Source organism: Lissotriton vulgaris, chromosome 9 (assembly GCF_964263255.1).
Source record: "Lissotriton vulgaris chromosome 9, aLisVul1.2, whole genome shotgun sequence".
Lineage (NCBI taxonomy): Eukaryota > Metazoa > Chordata > Amphibia > Caudata > Salamandridae > Lissotriton > Lissotriton vulgaris.
In genome coordinates, this window is record NC_141697.1 from 587,983,203 (window position 1) to 588,005,657 (window position 22,455).

Below are 22,455 nucleotides of genomic sequence, written 5' to 3' on the forward strand. Positions count from 1 at the left end.
TACTTTGGACCATTAATCACCATATATTACTAAATACTGGGGTTGCACTATTAGAGGTTGCCGAACTCTCGCCAGCCAGTGACAACAGTGAGTATGTCTATCAGCACAACCTACCTAAAATGGCCGCCATTCTTGCCAATCGGTGGCTGCCATTTCTAATCAGGTTTCGGTCTAGTCGTGCCGCCACATGCGGAAACGCGGAACACGGAAGTACTTTTAAAAGCTCCCCTGCCTCGAGACACGCTAAGATGTGGTCCGGCAGGGAAGCTGAATAGGTGTTCTGAGCGCGGTGTCTCCGAGTATAAAGTAAGTTTGTTCTCTCCCGAACAGGTTACACAACAAACGAGGGTATAGGCAACACCCTTGTAGTCATTTTAAAGAGGTCCTTTAGCGTTTCTTTCGTTTTACAAAAAACTGCAAACAATCACAGCCGTTCTTCTTACTCTCTCCCAATTTCATTCCCAATTTTTAGGATTGTTTATAGGAGGCACCGGCACCCGCCGTGACCATGAAGTGCTATTAGGCACAGTGACAAGTAATGGTTCCCGCTATTATCAAGCAATTATGTTGTCATTTGTCTGAAAGAACGTGTGTGTTTTAAATTGTCATATAAAGTCCTGTGTTTTTTATATGTGTGAATTCACACCCTTCACCACCAGTATTTTTTCTAGACTCACTCACTGGATTGAGAGTCTGCATGCACCAATATGGTGCAAATCCACCCATATTGATATGCAAATTTGGAGGAATAATGTGTACCCCCGCTCAAAGGAGGGGGGTTTATTTCTAAAAATGTTTTCATTTATTTTTACAGGTATACTTCCAGAATTAGAAATTATATGTAATTAAATGCATGCTTTTATTAGTAGCAGCGTACATTATTGTTTGTTTATGGTTATTTCCAATTTAGGATAAATTAGGAGCGGCATACACAGGGCTGGTCCCTGTGTGGTCCTGAGGAAGAGCTAGGGGAAGCTCGAAACATGTCGACCGCACACTGATTCCTTTCCCATTATAGTTTGGTACACAGTGTCTACCCCATTTTTAGGTTTCGCTGGGGGGCGGAGCCGTTAGGCTCCTCCTCCAGAGAAATCTAATGAGTATAGTAAGCACTATGGAACACGCCCCCCCGTCCGATTGGCTAGCTCCATAAATGGAGCCTAGCCATTGGACGAGGGGCCTGTCCATCAATGCCGGACCAGACACGGGGGCGTTCCCGAGATTCTTTGGCTTTGGCGACGTCACGCGACGCCGGGAACGCCCCCGTGTCTGGTCCGGCCGGGCCGTGCTTGCTGCTGTCCTGCCTTGTGTCCCTCCTCCCGCCGTCCCCACGTTTTCCGCCTCCCTCCCGACGTCCGTGTCCTTTCCCGCCCCCCTCGTCCTCTCCCGCCCCCCTCGTCCTCTCCCGCCCGCCCCCCTCGTCCTCTCCGAGGTTTCTCCGAGGTTTCTTCAGCCGGCCGGCCGGCCAGCCAATCCTAGCGCGGCCGGCCGGAAGGGCCCGCCCCCCCGCCGCCCAGGGGAAGAAGGAAGACGGCGGCCCACAAGAAGTATGGCGGCCCACGCGGGGCTCCCGTGGCCTGCCTGGAGGGAGCCCCGGAAGAAGCGGAGGACGTTGCCGGGCAGGTGTTGCCGAGTAGGACAGCTGCAGCCCCGCGCCTCCGCCCACGGTGAGTGCTGTGTTGCTCGGGTGTTGCGTGGCTCCGCACGCAGGGTGCACACGGCTGCTGCAGCGGCACGGATCCCCTGAACGGTGTGAGGCTCTCTCTACCGCCATGGGATGCGATCACACGAGCCGGCAGAGGCACCCGGGGGCTCGTTTCCCAGGTGCCATGAGGAATTTGGGCAGAATGACACATTCCCAAGGCTTGACCTTGGTCAGTTGTTTACAGATAGAAATTTGGGATGGAGGGTGTACCTCGAGTGCCTCGAGTACAGATCTCGGGCAGGACTCTACTCACTCACCTTTGCGTTGTGGTGTAATTATTTAGCTTACCGTCCGCTCAGCATGTTTAGCCCAGTGTATTACATCAATGCTGCAAGAAGTAAATACTGCACAATGTTCTCCCATACAAGCAACACAGGGCTGTGTATTTTCATCCAGAGCTATGTTGCCTGTTTTTAGGTAAATCTGGTCTTAACGTCTGTGCCAAGTAGAAATGGCCTGGTTTTGCCTGAGTGCAACTATGTTCTGGGCAATGGCGTAATGCAAAATGATGTCCCCCTGCAAAATGTGCTGAGGGCCCCCTGAGTCTCCCCAATATTCATTGGTCCTGGGTTCAATGGGGACCCCTAAAGGGTTGGGCCTGCCCCTCTCCCCCTTGCTCTACAGGTGCCTGCGTTAAACACCTGTTTCTGGTAGTGGTCGCTAAAGTGTTTGTCAATATTTACTGGTCTCTGCCAAAGTGTACCAAATCATAATTTATGTATTGCCGATGCAGGGATATACAGTTCACAATCCTCTGAAACAAAGCAGGGTCACAGGTGCTGAGTATATGGAATTTGTAGGTTCTTCTCAGGTTTGTCTGTTATATTGTTACGTGGTCTGTGTTGTATGGACATTAAGGAAGGACTAAACAAATATATGCAGGACACATACAAACAAAGAGAAACTTGTCACTGCACTGGGCACATTTATGTAGTCCGACCCTTAAGATTTTGTACTGACAGCACTGTAAAGGCTGGTCAGCAGCACACGCAGAGTGGAGTGCACGGACACTGAGCCCCCCCCCCCCCCGCCCCCTGGACTACAGGACGCCGGCCCCCACTCTCTCTTCCAGCACCGTGATAAGAAAAGAGGTCCTGAAGAGCTCTGTGCCCCCCGCGTCTGCACGCCCCCTCACCAGACCCGAGCGGTGCCCATCAGCCCCTGTACCCATCCTCCCCTGCTGGTGTTCGAGCCGGGCCCCAACCCCCGCCCCGAGGAAACTAACTGCTGACGGGGTCCCCCTCTCTCTTCAAACACCCCATCTCGTTCCACACGCCTTCTATCCTGAGGGGCTTCGGTCCCTCTCACCCGACAACTCTCACTCCCCACCCTCTAATGTCTCTCTTTGCCCTGCAGGTGTCTCCGGCCCTGAGGTAAGAGAGAGTTTGTTGGGGGGTCCGAGGGTGGGGCCATGGGTGGTGGTGGCATCTGTCCGTGATGTACAGCGGGGCACTTGACCGGGGGTGGTTGCAGGGGATGTGCGCAGGGAGTGATGCGCAGGGTTGTGGATGCATGGGTGTGAGGAAGGATGCATGGGCTCTAACTTTGTCAAAGGCGAAACCGTTGCATTGTAAATGCTTGTTAAGCATACCTACCTAGAAGCAGGAATAAAGATTATTTGAGGCCCACTAGAGCAGTATTTTTAATCACCAACACCCACTCCACCTCACATTGCACAACACATAGTCCTTCAATAAGTGCTCCTACGTAACTTCGCAAGTCGTGGCACGCCCCAGTTCGTAGAGAGCTGGAATGGCCCCAATGATGAAGCATGTCACCGTGGGGAAACCTTGGTGAGTGAGGGGACTCAGAAAAGACATTTTTCTTTTCTCCTTTGGCTGACGTCTGACCATAGTGGCAAGTAGCCAACAAACACGAACTAGGTCTTATAACCCAATAATAGAAAATCTACACCCAATGGGGTAATTCATTTTATGTCAGATGATGTTCTGTTATTGTTATTCTAAAAATACCCAATTATATACAATGTTTGCATTATACAGACAAGAAAGGAGCTGTAGTCTATCCCGTGTATGCTTACTTTTACCTGGTAATACTTTAGACATGATTATTTTACCTGTCATCAGGTAAATGTAATAGGATAACATATATCCTTTTTCCTCCTCAGTGACCAGTCTACCAGACACCACCAAAGGCCAAGCAACAGGTACAGTCCCAAGTCACCAAGTGAAAGAGGATTATTAGTGCCGGTAACATGTGAAACCTCTGGCAGTTCTTATAATGTTCTTTCTGTGAAACCAGACTGCTGTGTAGGAGCACAAAAGAAATACAGATCAGAGCCTCTTTATTTCTTCTCTGTTCCTCTGTGCTTTGCTGTGTTTGAGAAGGGCATGAAGTGTGATAACTCTTTATTAACTCATTACCCCTACAAAATGTGCTGTTTGTGAATGTGATGTGACAGAAGAAGACTCTTCACTAGCTCTCTTCATCTTTGCTCTTCCCTCTGCTAGTGATACTTTGAGGGGACCCATCTAAGTATTGCTTAGATGTGAGAAACATGGGGTGCACAGAGGTCCAGCACATGGAAGGTCACCCCAACATATTGCTGAAACAGGGCTAGACATCAGTGTGCAAATTATCCCTTTTATTTGACTTGTGTGCCACTCTTTTCATCTTGGGTGCATGTGTCCCTGCATATGCTGCACCTCTAACTGATTGGCTTCATGGTACAATAATGCTGCACATTAACATGCATTTGAAATTTAAAAAGCACTAGGTCCTGAGTCTCTCTGTATTGTCTGTATGAAGAGATGAACAATGTCCTCATTGCCTTTATTCTTCACCGCTATTTTGTACTGTGCTGTGTGCGGGTATCAGAATCGATGTGGTGTCTCTTTAGTGTCTCTTTGCATTGTGCTCTGTTTGACCTTCACAAGACAAAGGCCATGGCTCAAACATCTACATTTCTAAATGGCTATTAGTATCTGGATTGATTGGAAATGCATGAAACCAGAGCACTTGAAGTGATGTACATGAAATTCAGAGCAGGTCCAGTACTAATTCACTCAAAAGACTTGCAAACAAATGACTATGTCTTGTTTAGGAAATGTGGTGCGTATGGAGTATCATAAGAAGGGAGTCTGCAAAGATATGAGAATCGCATCTGTAGGAGAGTAGGATCTGCTTACTATGGTTACCCCGACTTTTTGCTGGTGTTTCACTGTTACCACCCCTGGGAAGCCTTCAAAAATTGAACCACAGGACTGCTACTGCAGCCTGGGTAAGGTGGTGCATGGACCCCTAACTAAGATATAGGTTAACTATATCTACCTTTAATCACTGACACATACAAACCTATCAGTCCCTCCTATAGCAGGCCTTATCAATCCTGAAGGCAGAGTGCTTGGTTTTGTGTGAGAGGGTGCCCATGCATGAGCAGGACCCCTCTGCAGCTTTCGGAATCTATTCTCTGAGGCTGTTCTGCGATTCAGCCAGACCATATACTCTTAAGTGCATTATAACCTCGCTGGAAATGCTAACTTTGGAATGGCTGCTTGAAATCATGTCGTGTTTAGTGTCAAACACTTTGGAATCCTACTCTCCCTGCCATTCCTGGCGGCGGGGGTAGAATTCCACCCTTCTAGAGGGAGAAGACATGTACACACTGGTCTGCCCGGTAATAGTTTAAAAGAACCCTGGCATCACAAAATAGATGCCACGGCCACAGACATGGGTCTGATCTCCTGCTGCTGGACGAAACTCCGGTGGCAGGGGAGACCTGGACAATAGGTTTCCTGTCACAGGGAGGTGTAACCACTTCCCAGACAGGCTTTAGTGTATTGGGGCTGGGTGGGGGCACTCAGAGAGTGCTTTTCGGACAGTGCTGGGGCACACTTGGTGTCCCTGTGCATACCCCAGTTCAAATCGGTTGCAGGGGCACTCAGCCCCTGCTCTGGCATGAAACTGGACAAAGGAAATGGGTGTAGCCACCCCTTTTTCCTGACCCTCTCATAGGTGGGTCCCCAGAGTATGTCCAACCCCTTTCTTCAGTATATGTAAGGGAACCCTGGCAACATGGAGAACACCTGCTGGACATCAGTGTGCTTGGGACCTCACGCTGTAACGCTCTACTCTACAGCGCTATTGCGCTTTTTAAAACTGCCGCTTTTGCTATCTTGGTTACTTTTATGTTTGTTTACCCCTGATTTTAATAGGGTTTCCTGGCCCCTACTTGCACCATAATAGGCATTCTCACCGCTGCTTAGCGGGTCCGGGTCTGTGGGCTCCTAGCTTGCTGCCCGCTTTTTGGGCGCCATTTTGGGTGAGGACACAACGTTCTAGAGGCGCCGGACCGAGCGCTCTAGTCTTACGGACCCCTCCGCCCGCCTTTCTTAAACCCTTCCTCTAGCGCGCAGCGGTGACGCGCAGCGGTCCGCGCCCTCCCTGCGCCTGAGTCGTGCCAGAGTCCTGCCCGTCTGCGCCCGTCAGCGATGAGGAAGCGCCAGTCGCGGCAGGGCTCTGGTCCTACGCTCTGATTACCATCATGCCTGCTCTACCCACATTCAGCTATACTCGGGCTGAACTGCTGTCTATTGGGAATAGGATCGATGTTGGTTCATGCGACCCTGTGGACCCCTTATCTGGCCCATATGTTTGTGGCTGTAGGGGTTGGTCCCTTGACAGACAGCTCAGGATTCGATCTCTGGAAGGGAGTGAACCGATCACGCGCAATAACATCGCGGCCCGTGTACTTCGGATCTGGAACCTGAACGTGAGGTCATTGGTCAAACATCACCAGTTTATATATGACCTCATTGAAAAGGACTCCCCCGATCTACTTTTCCTCACCGAAACCTGGCTCCAGGACTCGGATGCCGCTATTCTTAATCTTGCCTTTCCTCCAGAATATAAGGTCTTTACACTGAATCGTGCCACGAGAGGAGGTGGTATCGCCATGGCAGTAAAATCGTGTTTCCCCGCGGAATGGAAAGCCCTTGGGTTGCCAGCCTGTGAGAGCGCCCTTTTTAAAGTGTCCTTTAGTCATCATTTCACGCTGAGTGGCATTCTTATCTACCGCCCTCCAGGCAATGACACAGCCTTCAAGACCGCCCTTGCCGATATGGTAAGCTCTCTAGCACCTAGTTGTGCGAACTTCAACATCACTGGCGATCTCAACATTCACTTTGACCGCGTGTCATCCACGGCCATAGACACTTTGCTTGCAGATCTTGAAGCTTTGCAACTTGTCCAGCTCGTAACACTTCCCACTCACACCGGGGGACACATCCTAGATCCCTTTTTCTCCACTTTGGAGAGGATGAAGGTGTCCAACCCGATCCCGGTTGGCTGGACCGACCATCTACTGGTGGAAGCCTTCTGTCCCATTGATAATATGCCATTCAAACCTGTGGATAGGCTGATCCTTAAAAGACACTGGCACAAGCTCAAACTTGAGGAGTTTTACAGGTTACTGGAGCAGAAACCCTTGAGCCCTTTTTTGGATGTGGAACGAGGATACGACCTGTTTTGCAATTGGATTTCGGATGCCCTTGATTCCCTTATACCTATGCGCTGGTCAAAATGTAATTCCAAGTTACCCAGCCCGTGATATAATGACTCTCTTGCCGAGCTTAAAAAAATCTGCCGGAAAGCTGAGAGGGAATGGAGGAAGTCTTATGACCTTAACCTGAAATCCTCTTATTTTGCCAAACTGAAGACCTATCATAGGGCAATCTGCAGAACTCGGGCCGCATTCTATGCCCAGGAATTCCAAACCAGTACCAACCCCTCTAAATTAATTTTTAAGGTCCTTAAAGACCTTATGAATAAAAGAGCCACTTCGGCAGAAATCTGCACCGACTCTCATTGTGAGACTTTAGCCTCCTTCTTTTTGGAGAAAGTGCAGGCTACCTACCAAGGATTTGACCTGTCTCTGCCTGATCCAGAGCTAGCTGGCCCGAACCTCTCGGGCTACGAGACTCTGACCTCCTTTCCTGACTTGTCCATGGAGGCTTTTGACAAACTGAGCCTCAGGATTAAATCAGGCTCCCCTCTGGATCCGCTGAAGCCAGCTCAAATTAAGTTGCTCTCCCCCCTGTGTCGGGTCCCGATACTTACCTTGATCAACCTGTCGTTGTCTACCGGAATGGTCCCCTCTGCATGGAAACAGGCGGTAGTTACCCCAGTTTTAAAGAAGGCAAATGCAGACCCACTCTTGCCTGATAACTATCGCCCCATATCTCTTCTTCCCTGGACGGCCAAAGTCACCGAGGCTCATGTCAATTCCATCTTGACTGACCATCTTGCTCATAACCATACATTAGATCCGAGTCAGAATGGCTTTCGGCCGGGACACAGCACCGAGACCGCTTTGCTCTACATGACCGAGCATCTGCGTCTGGTGCTCGACTCTGGGCGGACGGTGGCGCTCTTTTTATTAGATCTGAGCGCCGCATTCGATACGGTGTCCCACCGTATTCTGATTGAGCGCCTAGAGGAAGCTGGAGTAGCAGGGACTGCTCTTCAGTGGTTCCGCTCGTTCCTTTCTGACCGTTTCTTTAAGGTGGCTATACCACCCTGCCAGTCCACTTTTCATCCGTTGAACCTGGGGGTCCCACAGGGCTCCTCGTTGAGCCCGACCTTGTTCAACCTCTACGTGAAACCGCTAGCTGCGACCGTCCAACAGTGGGGTTTGACGATGACCTCATATGCAGACGATACGCAGCTGGCGGTGACACTGAGTGGAGACCCTGAAGTGGATGCCCCCAGATTCCGAGCAGGACTTGTGGCAGTGGCAAATTGGTTAAAAACCAATTGTTTACAACTGAATGCCAAAAAAAACGAAGTTATGGTTTTGGGGAAACATGCAGAGCTTTGGGGAGATCAGTGGTGGCCTCCAGAATTGGGCGTCACCCCCGTCCCTGCTCCCGAAGTAAAGAACTTAGGGGTATGGCTGGATCCGGCACTTGCCTTCACGGGTCACACGAAGAAGGTTGCTGCCACTTGTTACGGAATCCTGCGAGGACTAAGGCCAATCCTTAAGTTTTTTTACCCCCCCCACTCGGCAGCTCGTGGTCCAAGCCTCAGTTCTGTCTCGGCTGGACTACGGTAGCGCATTGATGCTGGGGGTAAATCAGGCTGAGGCATCTAGGCTACAAAGGGTACAGAATGCTGCGGTGCGGGCCATTGTTGGTCTTCCTAGGCATTGCTCGGCTTCCAGCACTATTTCTGCCTTTCACTGGCTGCCGGTTAGGCAAAGAATTAAGTTTAAAGCTCTTTGTTTGGCCTTTAAAATTATGAAGTTTTCCTCGCCGCCTGCACTTGCTAACTTGCTCACCCCCTATGTTCCTTCGAGGTCCTTGAGATCGGAGGCTCTTCATCTCGCGGTCTGCCCCCGTTTTAAACTTAGCAGGATGGGTGGCCGCTCCTTGCTTGCCGCTGGGCTATGGAATTCTCTCCCGGTGCACATTCGAGCTTTGGATAATCTGTCCGTCTTCAGGCGTGCTATCAAAACTTTCCTGTTCTCTGTACTTGGTTAGCTGTCTTTTTCCTCCTTTCTGCGTGTTATGTTTTAGTACTTGTTCAAGCGCCAGGACGCCCGTTTGCTGGGGCAGCTGTGCGCAGTATAAATAATGTTAACATAACATGACTTTAGATTATACCTGGACAAAACTCTCAAGCTGAATCCTGGAAGCTAGAAACACTACTAACGACTAGAGGACTGAAAAATCTCCCTTGGGGTCAAGGAGTGACTCCCCTACTCAAGCAGGCACCAAAGAAGCATCTTGCCGGTCTGCATTTCCGAAGCTCCCACCCGACTCCAAAGTATTTGTGACTCAGGATGCAAACTTTCAGACTTCTCAGAGGCTGACATGAAATCGCAGCAAAGCTGAGACTCGCAGCCCTCACGAGTGATGTGGGACCGGAACTCCTGGACACCATGCACATTTGCTAGTGCATCAACTTCCCGAGCTTTCCCGAAGTTGTGCATCGGGCTACTTGTAGTCCAAGCCCCAAGCACCATCTGCACTAAAGATTGTGGGCTTACACTCCATGGGGGTACCATGAGCCTGCTTCTAGCATTTCTGCTTGAGGCCCCTTTGCAATCCCTGATCTGTCAACTGGTGGGTCCCCTCAAAGGTAACTCTACTTTTCCTTGGGCTTCCCTGATTGCTCCAGATGTGCCCTGACTCCCCACCACGTGGAGAGTCTCTCCGACCTTGCTGGTCTGCACTGTAGCCGATTTCTATGTTGCCAAGGCTTGTTGGGTCCAATCGAGAAACCGACACTGCAGCACTCGACATCCTTCATGGGAAAGCTCGAATCCAGCACCTGGTTGTCTTCAATGCCACCTGGTCCGTGGCTGAAGAGTCAAGCTTTACCTTCTTCACCTGCTAGCAGCCGACATCGGTGGGTATCCGCTCATCGCCTTCCTGGTCCCCTCTGACCCAGACTCTGTCCCCTCTGCTTTCAGGTTCTTCTCATCCTTGATCCAGGCGTTGATCCATCCGGACACTTTCCACTTGGACTCTAGCAACACTTTGCAGCAGAATGCCATTGAAAACGACTGAGAAACCCGACACAAAAAGACACCTATGCACCCGACTTCCCTGGGTGAGGTAACTCGAGTACTCTGGTGCTCCCGTGGGTGTTGACTCTAGAACCTACTAGTAACAAAGGGGTTTCCTCCAAGTCCTCTTCTAAGTGTCCTTTATCTTTAAAATTCCAAACACGACTTTCCCCATGGAAGCTAATGGTGATACGCAGCTGTGTTTAGGCACTGCATGCATCCCCGTGGGTCCCCTGTATCACTACCTTGGGTGGTTCCTGGTGGCCCCAGCGGTTCTACAGGCTCGAGGCCTTGTCTCTATGACAGTTGTGGTCCTTATACCACTTTCTTAATATATGGTTTGGTACACCCCTAGGGCTCAACGTATATTGTGCTAATTTACTGTGTGCTAAGTAAGTTTACTGAATGTACTTTTGCCTCTAGCCTCATAAAGAGACTAGAGGGATGTGATTAGAATAAATACATATATGTTATATATATATACCCGGTGTGGTTCTCCTTTCATTTGGTCATTCACGAGATTATAGATTGGTAAAACAAGCTGATTACATTCTTCAAGACTTAGCCTGAAGGCTGCTCTCCACAGCTACCACTAGGATAGCTTTCTATAAAGGTTGTCTTAAACCTACCATCAATAAGGGTTGTTTGGACTGGTGCAAGGTGTCCACTAGAATAGTTGACAGCATATGCCAGGCCAACTTCTCACATTGGTGTGCAGCGTGTGGGACTCCAGCTTGCCATTGTTTTACCAGATAATCTCAAGTGATTGATCATTTGAAAAACTCTAAAGGTACCATAGGTACATATAATACAAGCTTAAGTACAGTAAGTTCTACTGAACTTAGAGTTGTGTGTCAAGGGCTTAGCGGACCCTTTCTACAACTCAAGAGAGTTTAGTAGATAAATAACTAGAGTAGGTAGAGCATACACCACACCTCACCAGTGATGTCTTCAGGGCCAGGGCCCAGTGGGTCCCTGCCAGATACCAGTCAAGTACAGGTATCCAAGTATGACATATTCCCTTTTTAAGAGTTAAGGGCTCTGTGTAGTGTGAGGAAACTGAAGACAGGCCAAGGGGCCAAAACCAAACGCCTGATAGAGGTGTTGCTGCTAGATGACCTTAGAAAGGCTTCAGAGCCTGAAAGGGTAGGCAGTAGGGTGGGAACAGCAGAGGAAGAAGAGCCAAGTGGTCCACACCACCAGGACTCAGGCTCTGATGCTGACCAGGCAGGTGACAATGACCTAGACCTGGACAATCCAGCTCCTAATGGAGATGAAGAAGGCCAAAGTGGCCCTCTCTTTGTCCCATCAGGAAGAGTTGGGGTGTACCTAGAAGGCCAAGATCTCCTTCACAGGAATCTAACCATTTTGACACATCTGTAGGGACTTCTGTCTCTTCTCATAGGAGGGACACCTCCCAGGAGAAGAGAGAGAGAGACAGATGAGACTTGAATAAGCTCAGCTTAGAATAAGGAGACAAAGAGTAGCCTTAGAAAGGGAGTCCCTAGAGCTTGGAAAAGCAAGAATAAAGATGGTACTAGAGTCCCATGGTGGCAGCAACTTCCCTAGTCGAAGGGAAATGTCTTACGACTATAGAAACTTAAACAAGATTGTTCCTCCCTACCAGAGTGGAGATGACATCCACGAATAGATAACTGCACTGGAAAGGGCTTGCAAAGTTCAGAAGGTCCCCTAGGAGCAGTGGGCAGCAATCCTGTGGGTCTTTTTTGCAGTTAAAGGTAGAGACAAGCTCCTCACTGTAAGAGAAGAGGATGCTGATAATTATACAGTCCTGAAGAGTGCTCTGATTGATGGGTTTGGCCTAACTACTGAGCAGTATAGAATACAGTTCAGAGATACCCAAAAGGCTCAGACTTAGGACTAGGTTGACTTTGTAGATTGTGCTACTAAGGCTCTGCAGGGCTGGTTACTGGGCAGTAAGGTGTGTGAATATACAGGATTATACAGGATTATACAACTCGATTATGAGGGATCAGATCCTTAATAACTGTCAGAATCAGCTGTTGCATCAGCACCTGGTAGACTCTGATCTGACCGCTCCCCAAGAATTAGGAAAGGGCAGACAAATGGGTCATAACCAGGGTGAAGCAGAAGTTACAGAACCAAGGTGGTGACCAGAAGAAGCAAGATCCTAATAAGGGTGGGTAGAAGGGTAAAGACCAGAAGTCATCACAAACCCCCCAAAAATCTAATGGTGGGGATTCCCAATCTTCCAAAAAGAAACTCCAAAAGAAACCATGGTGTAAAGTCTGTAAACAGAATAGCCATTGGACTAGTGACTGTACCAAGTCCAAAGACTCAACTCCAGCCACCAGTTCCCCTAAGGCAACTGTTCCCCCTAGGTCAGCTCCAGGTGGTGGAAATCAGAATACGGGTGTAGTAGTGTCAACCTTGGGTTCTGGGATGAACTCTGGCCTAGTCAGAGTTCCAACTCAGGCTGTCCTGATCTGTGATAGAGGCATGAATATGTCCTCCTTTGTGCATCCCAGTAACTTGGGCAAATACAGACAGCATCATTTGATAGATGGAAAAGAGGCTTTGGCATACAGGGTTACAGGGGCAAGTGTCTCAATGGTGACACAAGACCTTGTGGCCCCCTGAGCAGATTATACTTGATGAACTTTACCAAGTGACCAATGCAAGCAATGTCAGGACAGACCATTCCTTGGCAGTTGTTAATTTCTCCTGGGGAGGGGTAACTGGCCTCAAGAAAGTTGTGGAAGTGCAGACCTCCCTGTAGAATGCTTTCTTAGCAATAATTTATTTGGAAACTTCCGCTTGGGCTGAAGTGGAGCTCAGGACCCATGCAGAAATGTTAGGTATCCCTGCACATATGTTTGCTGTGACTAGGTCACAGGCCAAAATGTCTAACAATGGGCAGGCCCTGGATTCTGGAATAATGCATTACAAGGTCTTCAGAAAGACCCAAATATAACCATAAAACCAGCGGACAAAGGCGGTGGCCTTGTGATACAGAACACTGTGGATTACGAAAAGGCTTGTCAAGTCCTCCTTGATGACCGGAAAAACTACATCCCCTTAACCAGGGATCCAACTGAAGAACTCCGGGTACGAATCACCAATCTCGTCAGAAGGGCAGAAGAAGATGGACAACTATCCAAGAATGAGGCCGCCTTCCTGAGCACCAATGAGAGTGTGACCCCATACTTCTACACATTGCCCAACACACATAAAAACCGGCCACCTCCCCCAGGACGCCCTATCGTCTCTGGCATAGGCTCTCTGTTGGAGCCCCTGTCTCGAATTTGTGACCATTATCTTAAGCCGATTGTACAAGACACACCAACTTACCTGAAGGACACGAAAAGTTTACTCCAGCTCCTACAAGACCTTAATTTTGCTGAAAATACAGTGACTCTCGTAACAATCGACATCGAGAGCCTTTATACCAGTATCCCCCAGGATGATACCATCAGAGTCCTGGGGGAAGCCTTGGACACGGTGGTCTGGAATTACCAGACACCCAAAGAGTTCATTAACAAATGTGCCACACTAGCGCTAAAAGAAAATTTCTTCTCATACAAGGGCCAACTATTCCTGCAATGCACAGGTACTTCTATGGGCAGTACATTTGCCACCAGTGTGGCTGGCCTGTATGTCGCCGACTTTGAGGCCAAGCATATCCTACCACCCAACGGCCTCTTTACTCCAACCATTCAAGTCTGGAAACGTTACATTGATGACGTCTTAATGATCTGAACCGGCAGCGATGAGCCACTGGGAGTATTCCTCACATGGATCAACACTTTAGATCCAAATCTTAAGTTCACCCATACAACCAATAGAATTGAGGCTATCTTTCTGGATGTGACGATCACTGTGACAGGGACCAGCCTGTCAACTAAGATACATTACAAGCCCACTGCAAAAAACAATTTACTGGAGTTTACGAGTTTTCACCCCCACCCATTAAAAGAAAACCTACCATATGGTCAATACCTATGAATTAGACGCAACTGCTCCAATGTGCAAGATTTCAAGGCGCAATCAGTCGACCTAACAGAGAAACTGAAGTCAAGAGGCTACCCAGTGGCAACTCTGAATAAGGGCTACAAAAGAGCGCGCAACCAACCGCGGGAAGACTTACCACCCCAAGGACTACAAGTAACTACATACAGCACCCTCTCAAACATTATGAAAAAGTCCATCAACAAAAATTGGAAAATACTAACTAGTACCAACAGAACCTGGGAAAAACCTCTGTTTTCCTTTAAGAAGGGACGCAGCTTGAAAGATGCTCTGGTCCATACGCGACCCAAGGAAATTGCCCCAGCAACATTAAGATCTGTGACTGATATATGGGGCCTATCAAGAGTGACGGGCCATTTCCCTTGCTCAAACTGTAGCATTTGCCATCTCACAACGCATACTAAGTCCCTTACACTTGAACCAGGGAAAATTTGGACACAGACAGATCATACCAATTGTAACTCTCCAAATGTCATATACCTAATCACCTGCCCATGCGATCTTCGCTATGTGGGTATGACAAGTAGGAAAGTTAAACAGAGGATCTGTGAACACCAATCTAACATCAGGTGTAAAAAAGCAACTACAAAAATGAGCAGACATTTCCTTGAGAACAATCACACCACCAACGACATGAGGTGGACTGTAATTGAGCAGTTGAATACTGGCAGTAATATAACCAATCGTCTTTTTGAAAAAGAGCAAAGGTGGGTCTATAGACTGGGGACCCATCTACTCGGACTGAATGATGAAATTCCATGGAATTCTGTACTTAAGTAATTTCTTAAAAGTAGCCACTAGCTTATCTTAAAACCTGCCCAACTTGAAACGGTACACTGTGATCACTGCCCCACTAAGTCCCGTCACCTGAATAATCTCAGGCCCCTGGGCAGGCTAACACTATACAGTACCTGCTCAGTGTTCTGGGTACATGACGTTAACACAAAGCCATGCAATCTGCTTGGTGTTCACCAGGCTCGCAGTAACATCTGACCTGGACCCCTTCATTATTTAGGGCATTCCTGAAATATCCCTTGCTTGTGTCCAACATTTTTGTATATGAACCAACTTGTGTAATTCTAGCTGGGTCCCTATATTACGAACAAACGAATTGGCGACTCCCCGTAAACACATCAACCTGATCTCATCACTCAAGTGCACACATCTATTTTCAGATTCGGCACCACTATTTAACTGTGAGTATCAGGTAACGTTCTGTCTCAATACGAGCGTTTAAAACTAATAAAGCTACCAGTCTTGAAACGCTCGAGACACGGTCTCCTTGGTTACCTCCCCAGCCTTTCTCTATGGCGCGGGCCCATGTGACCCACCGAGTCATGCCACGTTGTATGCCCTGATAGGCTTACACGATAAGGTGCCGCCCCCTATCCACACGGGCACCGCCCCCGGATGCAACCGACACCTCGCTGACAAACATTGATAACCTGCTCCACCGGCCCCGTTCTTGATCGTCAGGGTCCGGTCAGAGGGTATTGCAGGTATTCTGAGGGTGCCTAGCGTCGAGGGCGTAAGTAAACTATTGGACGTGACCGCTCCACATCTCGGCGGCATATCACGAAGCTAAGTACTGTTTCTTCATTTTTTTGATTTGTTGTATGTTTCTCTTCTTTAAAAAGGGTGTGCCAATTATGCTACCACCCCTCTCCCGCGACCCATGATGTACACCTATTACACCGTCAAAGTGAGACATTTTAATTTTACTTTTTAGCGATTCCAAATCTAGACATATTGATCGCTATTAGGAACATGCGCTTCCTTTTTAATAAAACCACAACCAACATATTATTTCTTCACTTATAGCACCCTGCACTGCCCAGTGATTAGTGCCTATTAACCTAGGGACAGAGGTGGTGATAAACATACTGTTATAGAGCCACATCTGTCTTTCCACTACGATTGGAGCACCATAGATCTACAAGTGTGATTAAGACCAACCACTAACTGTCTGTCTTGTCCTATGTAAATTGTAAAATTGTAAATGTAAATTGATACTTGTATAGCGCACTACTCACCCGCAAGGGTCTCAAGGCGCTTGTACGAATACCGCTGTGGAACCCGTCCTGGCTTTCCCTGTGAGGCGTCCACTCCTGGGCACCCCCAGGGTGGAGGCCAGGCATCCTTAGCGTTGTGGGGGCCGTTGTGGAGATTAAGCAAGCTATTTCCCAGAGTTGCAGAGTGGGACTCTATGATTACAATAGGCACCGAGGTGAGAATTATCAGGTCCGTGGAATTTTTTTGAGCCCAAGACCCGCCGAGGTGGGGAATTGAACCCTGGTCCCGGGCTAGACCTCTGCATCAGGGTCTGCCACTCTAACCATTGATAAGAGTATACATAATAAATACTGAACAATGTCAAATAATAATGTGAAGGTTACTGAGGATGTAGGAAGGAGAAACAAACTCATGACACCTAATGAATTACCATCAGTTGTTATTTTTGCAAGAAATACACAATAAAATACACTGTATAGATTCATTCGGACGGAAACTAATTGCGGTGACTAACAGGTATCTTCCTGGTCAGCGCCGGACTCGTGCTCATTGTAGCACTTGAGTGGTACGATCCAACAAACGGACGCATTGCGTGTTGGTTCCATATAAGATTAACTCCATTGTGCTCTATCCAACTATTTACAGTGAGTACCCAGCAGGGTTCACTGTAAGTACGTTTATTCTTCCCTTCACGCATGGTTGGCACCCTTCCACCACGAGCCCTTGATTGTCTCATTAAAGATGTCCCACACTGTCCCTGTCCTGATGAGACCCTCCATCCTATAAAGGGTCGAAACGCCGTCGACGCCCATTGGGAATGAATCTCAATGTCTATGAATTCAATAGTCATTGTTTAAATCATTGAATATTGTGTATTGGGTCAATTTCCCATTCCCTTGTAAATATACCCCTGTTGAAACCGTGCACATATTGTCAATTGTTGTCCTCTCTGTGTGCTTTAACCACTCCTTTGGTTCACACTTTACACTTGGGACGCTTCCCCCTTTTTTTCTAAAGTCTTCACATTGTTACATGTATACTACAATGTATTTTATTGTGTTTTTCTTGCAAAAATAACAACTGATGGTAATTCATTAGGTGTCATGAGTTTGTTTCTCCTTCCTACATCCTCAGTAACCTTCACATTATTATTTGACATTGTTCAGTATTTATTATGTATACTCTTATCTGTTCCACTGGAACCATTGTTTTTTGATATAAATATGCACCCTGGTTCCTTAGAAGGTAGGGTTTCCTTGTTGTGAGTGTGACTCTAACCATTGAGCCACACTTCTCCTCTATGTCTCCTATATGAATGTCTATGTCATTTTTCTTTACAGGTGCAGAAACCTCAATGTAGGAAGCCTCCTAAACCAGGAGTTACTAGGAAGACAATCTCTCTTCCTGTTTTTGCACTTTTTCACTTTCTTATTCACTTGCACGTCCCTAGGTAAGGGTGGGCCTTAGCGTGTCCATACCGCCAGGGTTTAGTACACTTATAGAGTCCTGATGAATGCCTGGTAACTTTACACCGTTTCAAAGGCAGAAACAAGTTGACTGACGATTAGGAAATAACCACACAATTAACTGTGGACTACTTTCCTACACATAATTTTTTTTAAAATATGTCCTAAGTGGTCACATATTAAATCATTTTTGGATACACTAAAGACATTTTTAATCTCCTCACTACCATTTAGTTTATTTTCACTGCACGCCTAAACTAAAAAAATCCTGCTCCGCAGTAGATCTGGTGTCGAAGCACACTAAAGAGGCATTCGGCCTCTTTAGTGGGGCCCAATGATGAAGCATGTCATCACCAGGTGGTGAGTGAGGGCTTTCCTAACCGACCTAAGTGAGGCCGTTTTCTCTATTCTTTTTGCTCCTTCATGTGGTCTTGCTAAACCATATGACACTCTTTTTTTGCTTAAAAAATTCTGGAATAATGGACCAGGTGCCTTCCAAGAAATGGAGCAGTAGGGTAAAGGCAGTGCCCCCCCTGTGGCACAGAGTGAAGATCAGTCTCTTGAGGGAGATGATTGTGCTCCTGAAGAAGGAACTTTCCCAGATGAACTTGAGCCTGATCAGGTTGAGTTCTTGGGGACAGGGGACTCTTTCAGGGCAGATCTGAGTCAGAAGCAGCCAAGCTGCCCTTCTCTTGAACCTCTCAGACAGCAGGCAGCTGCTAAGGCTGCTGGGAATGCTAGTGGCAGCCATAAGATTTATTGGGGTGATGGGCTCCTGTACTGAGAGTAGAGACCCCAATCCTGGTACAGCCAGGAGGTTGCTTATACCTTTGAAATTCAGGGGGCTTCCTATTGACACTAGCCAATGATATTCCTTTAGCAGGACACCTGGACCAAAACAAGACTTGGGACAGAATTGTTCCTCACTTTCATTGGCCCCACATGTCTGAAGACACAAAGGAATTTTGTCGCTCCTGTGTCACCTGTCAAGCCAGTGGCAAAGCAGGTGGTACGACAAAGGCCCCCCTGATACGGGGGTTCCATTTGAAAGGGTAGGGATTGAGATTGTTGGTCCCATGGATCCCCAAACAGCATCTGGGCACAAGTTTATCCTAGTGGTGGTGGACCATGCCACCAGGTACCCAGAGGCAATTCGCCTTAGGACCACTACAGTACCTGTGGTAGCAAGAGCCCTCTTGGGAGTGGGTTTCCCTAAGGAGGTAATATCTGACAGAGATGCAAACTTTATGTCTAGCTACTTGACTGCAATGTGGAAGGAGTGTGGAGTGAATTATAAATTCCCGACACCCTATCACCCACAATGCAATGGTTTAGTTGAAAGGTTCAACAAAACCTTAAACGGTATGATCAAGGGTCTCCCAGAAAAGCTTAGGCAGAGATGGTACATCCTACTACCCTGCCTTTTATTTGTATACAGGGAGGTTCCTCTGAAGGGGGTTTGTTACAGCCCTTTTGAACTTCTGTTTGGGCATCCTGTAAGAGGACCACTGTGTCTGGTGAAGGAGTGATGGGAGTTACCTCTCAAACCCCCTAAACAGGACATAGTGGACTATGTACTTGGTCTCGGCTTCAGGATGCCTGAGTATATGAAAAAGGCAACTAAAAACATTGAGGCTAGCCAGGAATTATAGAAAGCCCGGCATGACCAAAAGGATGTGCTGACTGTTTATCAGCCAGGACAGAAAGTGTGAGTGCTGGAGCCTGTGGCCCCAGCAGCCCTCTAGGACAAGTGGAGAAGCCCCCATACACTTGTTGAACAGAAGGGAGAGGTTACCTATTTGGTAGACCATGGAACTCCCAGGAGCCCCTATAGTGTGCTTCATGTCACCAGACTGAAACCATATGTTAACAGGACATACATGGGCTTGCTCATGGCTACTGATGAGGGATAGGAAGAAGAGAGTGATCCACTCCCTGACCTGCTCTCACAGAACCCTGATGATGGGTCAGTAGATGGTGTAGCCTTGTCAGGCAGCCTCACTAATCAGCAGCAAACTGATTGCAGCCAGATGCTCAATCGGTTCAGACATATGTTCTCTCTGACTCCAAGTCAGACTACCTGGTGTACTCATGACATGGACACTGGAGACAGTCTGCCTGTTAAAAATAAGATTTACAGGCAACCTGATCATGTCAGGGACTGTATCAGGACAGAGGTCCAGAAAATGTTGGATTTGGGAGTTATTAAACCCTCAGATAGCCCTTGGGCTAGTTCAGTGGTCTTGGTACCAAAACCTCACACCCAGGGTGGTAAGAGAGAGATGAGGTTTTGTGTTGACTACAGGGGTCTCAATGCAGTCACTAGGACTGATGCCCATCCAATCCCAAGAGCAGATGAGGTTATAGATATGTTGGCCTCAGCCACATTTCTGAGCACATTTGATCTTACAGCTGGCTACTGGCAGACTAGATTAGCTGATGATGCAAAGCCAAAGGCAGCATTCTCAGCCCCTAGTGGGCACTATCAATTTGTGGTAATGCCCTTTGGTCTGAAGAATGCACCTGCTCCTTTTCAAAGGTTGGTGAACAAAGTCCTAACAGGCCTGGAAGACTATAGTGCAGCATATCTAGCTGATATTACTGTCTTTAGCAACACCTGGGAGGATCACCTGGTCCACCTGAGAAATGTTTTGGAGGCCCTGCAGAAGGCAGGCCTAACTATCAAGGCTACTAAGTGCCAGATAGGGCAGAATCTGGTTGTGTACCTGGGCCACCTTGTAGGTGGAGGCCTGGTTCAACCATTACAGAGCAAAATCCAGACCATCATGGAATGAGTTGCTCCAACTACCCAGACTCAGGTCAGAGCTTTCTTGGGCCTGACTGGGTACTACAGAAGATTTATCAAGGGGCATGGTTCCACTGTGACACCCCTGAATGACTTAACTTCTAAAAGAATGCCAAAGAAAGTTCAGTGGACAGTTAGCTGTCAAAAGGCATTTGATGACCTGCAGCAGGCCATGTGCACTGCACCAATTCTGCAAAGTCCTAACTACTCCAAAGAATTCATTGTCCAAACAGATGCATCTGAGTTGGGGGTAGGGGCTGTGCTGTCACAATTGAATGATGAAGGTCAGGACCAGCCAGTAGCTTTTATTAGCAGAAGGCTGACCCCTAGAGAGAAACGTTGGTCAGCTATTGAGAGGGAGGCCTTTGCTGTGGTTTGGGCTCTGAAGAAGCTGAGGCCATACTTGTTTGGCACTCACTTCACTGTTTGGACTGACCATAAGCCCCTCTTATGGCTAAAACAGATGAAGTATGAAAACCCCAAACTTTTGAGGTGGTCCATTTCCCTACAGGGAATGGACTATACAGATATTTCCACTTAGAACATGAAGACTCAACTGGTCAAGGTTAATTTAATGTCTCTGCATTGGGGGGAGTGGGGGGGGGGTTGTGTAGGAGAGTAGGATCTGCTTACTATGGTTACCCCACTTTTTGCTGATGTTTCACTGTTTCTCAACTGTAGTCTGGCTGGGGCCCTGCTCTCCAGGACCCCAGGCTAGCTGCTTCCTCTCTAAAGTGATTGCATGTAATGAGGTACACTCCAGATTGGTGACTGGATTACCCTTGTGAGTCCATAGTATATGGTACCTTAGGTACTAAGGGCATAGGTACCCCAGAAGCCTACCAGGGTCTGAAGCGTGTATTATACCACCCCTGGAAGCCTTCAAAAATGGCACCACATGACTGCTACTGCAGCCTGGGTAAGGTGGTGCATGCACCCCTTACTAAGATATAGGTTACCTATATCTACCTTTAATCACTGACACATATAACCCTATCAGTCACTCCTATGGCAGGCCTTATCAATCCTGAGGGCAGAGTGCTTGGTTTTGTGTGAGAGGGTGCCTATGCATTAGCAGAATCCCTCTGCAGCTTTCAGAATCTATTCTCTGAAGCTGTTCTGTGATGCAGCCAGACCATATACTCTTAAGTGCATTATAACCTCGCGGTAAATGCTAATTTTGGAATGGCTACATGAAAACATGTCATGTTTGGTGTCAAACACTTTGGAATCCTACGCCCCACCAGTCCTGGCAGCAGGGGTAGAATTCCACCCTTCTAGAGGGAGAAGATATGTACACACGGGTCTGCCTGGTAATAGTTTAAAACAACCCGGGCATCACAAAATGGATGCCACAGACACGGGTCTGACCTCCTGCTGCTGGGCAAAACTCCGACAGGGGAGGCCTAAACAATAGGTTTCCTGTCACATGGAGGTGTAACCACCTCCTAGACTGGCTTTAGTGTATTGGGGCTGGGTGGGGGCACTCAGAGAGTGCTTTTCAGACGGTGCTGGGGGCACACTTGGTGTCCCTGTGCATACCCCAGTTCAAACGGTTGCTGGGGTGCTCAGCCCCTGCTATGGCACGAAACTGGACAAAGGAAATAGGTGTAGCAAACCCCTCTTTCCTGACCCTCCCATAGGTGGGTCCCCAGAGTATGTCCAACCTCTTTCTTCAGTATAAGTAAGAGACCCCTGGCAACATGACTTTAGATTATACCTGGACGAAACTCTGAAGCTGAATCCTGGAACTTCGACACATTACTAACGACTAGAGGACTGAAGAATCTCCCCTGGGGTCAAGGAGTGACTCCCCTGCTCAAGCAGGCACCAAAGAAGCATCTTGCCCTTCTGCTTTTCTGAAGCTCCCGCCGGACTCCAAAGTATTTGCGACTCAGGACATGGACTTCCAGATTTTTCAGAG

The 22,455-nt window shown here is 48.0% G+C and overlaps 1 long non-coding RNA gene across 1 annotated transcript in view; it reads left to right on the top strand.

Annotated features, from left to right (window-relative positions):
- Window positions 1-231: 231 nt before the first annotated feature.
- Window positions 232-22,455, top strand: part of LOC147691892 (uncharacterized) — a 67,300-nt gene continuing 45,076 nt past the window's right edge. Inside the window, exons 1-2 of the long non-coding RNA XR_015299798.1 lie at window positions 232-306; window positions 3,834-3,872. This is a non-coding gene — a long non-coding RNA (uncharacterized LOC147691892). The remainder of the gene's footprint in view (window positions 307-3,833; window positions 3,873-22,455) is intronic.